Here is a 6,501-nt window from a genome sequence, read left to right on the forward strand (position 1 = left end):
CAACTTCACAATCACAGATTCACAACTCACTTAAACATGAGTAAAATATGAAATTAAAAATAAGGCAGAAAGTAAACCAGTTCCAAGTCAATAAACATAAAGAGTAATATCAAAGTCACATACTGAAAATTCTGAAATACTTAAGTTACAAGTCCAAAAGCAATAACAACAACATAACAAGATGAAGTCACAAACTGAAATACATAAGTTTAAACATAAAATGAATACCTACTTAAGATCTTAAAGCATTTAGAGAGCTGAAAACACAAAATGATCAACATCATAAGCTCACAAAGAACTAATTGATAAGGTGCACCACAACCTTTGTCTTTGCCTTCCCCTTCGATTTTGAGAATACTTGGCATGTATTCCTACTAGACGCAGTACTCTCGTGTTCTAACCAAAAAATAAGAACTAAAAAGTAACAACACTGAAAAAAAAAATGAAGAAGGAAGCAAACTGAACATGTACCTAATTCAGCTTTTTTATAGAATTTTGTGCTCTCAATGGAAGGAAGCTCATCTTCCACTTCAGCAATTTCATCTCCCAACAACCAATTTTGCATGCAAACTAAAGCCTCCACTGATTAGAGTCAATGAACTCTTAAATGCATAAATCACTCTACCTCCAATGCTAAAACAAGACTCCGATGCAATTGTGGATGTTTGAATGGCAAGTACATCTCTTGCTATGGCGGCCAAATCAGGAAACTTCGAACCATTTATTATCCACCAACACAATATGTCGAAATCATATTCTTTCTGATCAATTAATTCAAGAGGGGAACTCAAATATTGATCCACTTCATGTCCCACCACTGCCTCATCACTCTCTTGGACCACATTTTTCCAATTGTCCAACATCCGACCCCTAACACCTCTCTTAGAATTGCTGCTTGAAGAAGTGATTATGCATATGTCTGCCACCATCAACTGTTGGTGCATACTGAAAAACATAATACAATAGAAATAAAAAAGTAGTAGATATAACAATCTAACATATAATTTGTACTGGCCAAGCTACAAGTAAAAAATATGAATGGATGTATTAAGAGTTGTACCGCATCGTAGAGTGCCATCAACAAAGATTTAATATCTTTGGTTTGTTGCACATCCTCTTCCAGTAATTCCTCTTCCCTCAAAGAATGTGTGTAATTCCAAAGCTTGAATATTGGATCGATCGAGTACAAGGCCGACAATAATCAAGTGGTTCATGTCTGTAAAGCTGCTAAAGTATTTCAAGAACCTAGATCTCATATTTACAGCCATGTCTGTTACAATTTTTTCTGTTTCGGATCCAGTTGTCATTTTAGGTTTAACAAATAGGCTATTGATGTTATTCTCCATTGTTACAACATCATGAAATGTTGTATGGATAGTTGGATGTGCAAGCTTGCACTAACTCATAGTTTGATATCCCAAAACACTTGTAGCAGATCAACAAGCACCTCCGCCATTTCCCAATCTGATTTTACAGGAGGTCCGACTCTACCCTTCTTGTTACTTGCAGGAGCAATGATATTGCCGTCCTCATTAAACTCCTCCTCCGGTTCCTTGAAATAATTCACAAAAAGTTGATCCTCATCTTCCTCCATTATAACAAAAGCTTTCTTGTACTTTATGGTTGCCTCTAACATTAGATATGTTAACGAATTCCATCTTGTTGGGACATTAAGACAAACCAGACTAGTGTTGCCAAGTTTTTTTCACTCGCCACAGCTTTCCAAAAACTGTCAAGTTGATTAGGTGAAGACCTAACATACTTGAAAGCATTCCTAATGGCCAAAACACTTTTTTGCAACCTCGTCAAGCCATGCGCAACAATCAGATTACGTATATGGGCCGTGCATCTCACATGCATATATTTACACTTTAAAACATATTGGTAGGCATTAGAATCATTCATCTTTGATGTAAGCCACTCTATAGCCGACTTATTGGCAGAAGCATTGTCCATTGTAATCGTTAAAACCTTCTCAATCTCTCAATGTAATAAACATGACTTAATCCTATGGTTGCCCCTTGGTCATTTTGGATAACATAGAAGTTTATCTAGTCGAATGCAGTCTATTGTGAGTATATTGCAGTCGGGGGTTACAGAGGAGATGAATGGGGAGATTTGTACTGCTCATTCGGTTGAGGAGATTTGTGTTGCTCTTTTTCAAATATATCCTACGAAGTCGCCGGGTTCGAACGGTATGCCACCGGAGTTCTTTCAGAAGTATTAGGATGAGATAGGTGCAGATGTTTGTGTATCGATGAGAAGCTTCTTACAATCAGGTTTACTATTGAAAGATGTCAATTATACATATGTCTGCCTAATCCTTAAGGTGGCGCATCTGACTCAGGTATCTAATTTGAGACCGATTGCTTTATGCAATGTTTTATACAAAATTTGCAGTAAGGTGATTGTGAATTGTTTGAAGAAACATTCATCTGCTATATATTACATCATTATTCTAGAGTGCCTTCATTCCTGGAAGATTGATCACAGATAACTCTCTTATTGCCAATGAAGTATCACACTTTATTAACTCTGACAGGTCAGAGGGTGTTATGTCCTTGAAACTAGACATGAGCAAGGCTTATGACCAGATGGAATAGACTTTCTTAAAGGCGGTTCTCTTATGCCTTGGTTTTGATGGCAGATGGGTAGATATGATTACGTACATTTATATACACGTAATTACTACCTAAACACATGGATTTAGCTAATCTTTAAGTTAATTATAATGTAATTAATCTATTTTTATTTATTTGTATAAAATAAACGGAGTTGTAGATTTCAGGAGAAAATGATGCAACGTTGGAGCAACATATAGTTTCCGAAAGATTAAAGAGAGCTGGGATAGTGGCTAAGCTAATTAATCATAGCATGATTAATGATTAATCGATCATAGCATGATTAATTAAGGGGAAGAAATGATCTTCATACACGACTAGCACGTGAGCACCAGACTTCACCCCATTTTGTCACCTCCTCCTCTTAGCTTGCGACACGTGGCAGCTACTATTCTTCATCAAAACCCAGCCACACCGAGACCTAGGGGACTATCTTATTCTCACTTCTTGCTCTGGGAGAGTAGCCGCACGGAGAACACAAAGGGAAGGGCTTTTGCCCTCTCCCACCAATTCAACTTCCCATTCCATCCCTTCATCTCTTCATTTTAGTTAGTTTTTTTTTTTTTTTTGGAATTCAAGAAGAGCTCACCTACAAGCATCAAGGTTTCATCGTCACAAGGGAGATTCAAGATTGGTAAAGAGAGAGAGCTTAATTTCAAGTGGGTTCATAGTTGCTTGTAGCAATTTGTGAATCTAGCTTATGTTCCTCTCTTCTCTAACCCTTCTCTTAACTTCTTATGTATTTGTTTATGGGTAGTGAGTGATTCTATTTTGGGAGTTACGGTATTGAAGCCTTAAACTCATTTTGTATAATGTTGGTACTTTGATTGTTATAAATGCAATTTCTATTGTGTATGTTTTCAATCCGAATGTGTTGGTCCTTAGAAGTATATTTCTAGGCTTTGTCACCCTTTGAGATAATGTTGTGGACAATTTGATGGATAGATTGATAAATTGACAATTTATTAGTCTTGTGCATCTAAGATTTGAAGTGTGGTAACCATTAGTTATCTTAATTGTAGTTAAGTTTTCTTGGGTCTCTATTATCTTGCACTCTAGGCCTCTAATTTAAATATTACGGCCTTAACCGGCGTAATGCCCATGTTAGAGAGTCGATTGTGGCCTTAACCGGCATAATCGATACACCGAAAGGATAATTGGTCTAGTAGCCTTAACCGGTATTAGATACAGGACTTGACACAATATGATATGCATTTGTGAAATTGGTATCGATGTTTGCATATGAGTTAGTGTGGATCACCAGACACTCCCATGTTCTCATCATTCTCTAGTTCATTAGTTAGTAGTTTATTTCTCATTTTGTTTGTGGTCAATTTAGTTAACTCCTCTTTCCATCTCCCTTTTATATTTCGACTCATTGTAGATAACCATCACGTACTAGGCTTCTAGTTTTTATTAGGTTTTGGGGATAACCGAGGCCGAGCATTGCTAAAGCTTGGTGCTTTAGAGTAACTTTTGTATTTGTTTTATTTTCTTTGATAGGTGACTTTTGTTCCGATTAGCCTAGGATTGTGGGTTAGCCACTAATCCCCGTGGTACGATAACTTAGACATAATATTTCCCAATCTTGACAACGATACGTTCGCTTACGTGAATTGTATACAAGTCAAGATGTTGTGATACTGTAACATCCCGATTTTTAAAATTTCTTAAAAATTATTTTCTTCTTAGAAATAGAAAGTAGAGGTCGCCACGAGTTTGTCGAATTTTTCGGACTCCCGAGCTATTTTTAACGATATTTCCAAGTTTCGTCAATTTCCTCTGATTGATGACGTGGCAATTTCTAATTAATGGATAGATGCCACATGGCTTGTTTTGGTTGGCTGTGTGAAGATGAGAGCTGCGTTGGAAGATGCAGCTAGCATTGTAGTAGTCATGGGAGAACTTGTCTATTAATTAGACAAGGTTTGTAGTTAATGAACAAGCGTCCATTTTCAATTAGACCAAAACCAAAACCGACGTTTCATAGTCGGCTTCTTCTCTCTATATATAGCTGACTTGATCAGCTCCTTCTCCACAAAATTCAGAGAGACTTTCTCTCTCTAGTTGTTTCTCTCTCTAGAGTTACGACTAAAACTTTAGCGGATCATAACTTTTGATCCGTAACTCCAATTCTGAATCCGTGAAGTGTTACGGGTTCGTATCGATATCCTCTTCCTATCCTAGAAGTTTGAGCTAGATCCAACGGTGATTCTAGATGACTCATTTTAGGAGGCTCGGTTTACAATCGGTACTCATGGTGGGATTTCGATACTATCGAGGTGAGTGAATTTGTGTAATATGTTTAAAATATTCTTATTTGCTATCAAATTAGTCGAAAAGCATGATTTTGATCTTTTACGAAATATCTCTCTTTTTATAGTGAAATATGTCTATTTGCGAAATATGCAGTGTTTATATATAATTATGTGTTGGATCCATTGTTTGAATAGTCATGGAATATGTGAACTTCTTGATTGGTTATGTCGAAGTAAGGATGTGACACACGGAGGTATAAGACTTGAAGGTCATTAGGTTCCTGTGGGGATCACTAAATTGAAGGATATCCAATAAGAATGGATTGTGCGATGTGATGAATTGCGTGAAGTGATGTGTATATGATATATGTATTTTGTAGCGTGTGTAAAATGACATGGCTTTGCGGACATATTACATTGGTCTACTCATTGAGCGCGTGGTTATGCTCACCCATCCATCTCTGACATTTTTTTGTAGAAAAGTACTTAGGTTGTATCGAGCCGGAAACGGGTAGACGACGAGCATAGAGTGAAAAACCTAGAAGATATTACTTTTGTTTACATTCTATTTTGTAAACACTCGTTCATGTCTCGAAAACGGCGTTCGGTGCTTAAAACCCACCTACGCCGGGACCGGGGTGTGACAGATGCAATGTGTGTCAACTGTCAGATATTCCTTCTTGATTAATGGTAAACGGTGTGGTTCCATTCGGCCTTCTCGTGGTCTTAGACAAGGTGATCTCTTTCACCTTATCTTTTTCTTCTTTGTGCGGAGGTGTTCTCATCATTATTAGAGAGGAGAGAGCAGCTGAAGGGTTGCTCCAGAGAATTTGTGACTATTTGTAGCAGTGCTCCGGTCATTCATCATTTATTATTTGCCAACGATAGTTTATTGTTTGGTAAAGCTTCAGTGGAGAAGTGTATGGTTATTAGATCAGTTCTGGAGGACTATGAGGCAGCGTCAGGCCAACATGTTAACTTTACTAAAAGTAATATTGTTTTTAGTAAGGTTGTTCTTGAAGCGCTTCGACAATCTATTGTTGATGTGTTGACGGTTAGTATTGTGGAGAAGCACGACAAGTATTTGGTAGGGCCGGTCCTGAAATATTAAAGGCCCCGTGGGAAGAAAAATATTGTGCCCCTTATTTCATAAATTTTTATTCAAAACATATTGGTATCAAACCTATTAATATTGTGATCTAAAATTAAAATTAACCCTCATATGTAAAAACATCTACTCCTTATTTATATTTTCTTCTTAATTATGTATAATAATTGTATATAATATACATATATATATATAGGCCTTCTCGGCTGCGGACGTCCGCACCAAAGTTTTTGGTGCGGATTTCCATTTTTGCACCACATCCCGATCGAATTTCCTCAAACTTCCTTCTAGACATATCTAGATCATCTTGTGTAGATCATCTCTGCATATTTTCAGCCAATTTGGTGATCGTTAAGGCCCTCAAACTTGTATTTTTCTGTTATATACCTGAACCGGACAGAATTAAGTCCGTCATATTTGTTTTTCGATTTTGAGGGCCTTAACGATCACCAAATTAGCTGAAATTTTGCAGAGATGATCTACACAAGATGATCTAGATATGTCTAGAAGGAAG

This window comes from Fragaria vesca, linkage group LG2 (assembly GCF_000184155.1).
Source record: "Fragaria vesca subsp. vesca linkage group LG2, FraVesHawaii_1.0, whole genome shotgun sequence".
NCBI classification, from domain to species: Eukaryota; Viridiplantae; Streptophyta; class Magnoliopsida; order Rosales; family Rosaceae; genus Fragaria; species Fragaria vesca.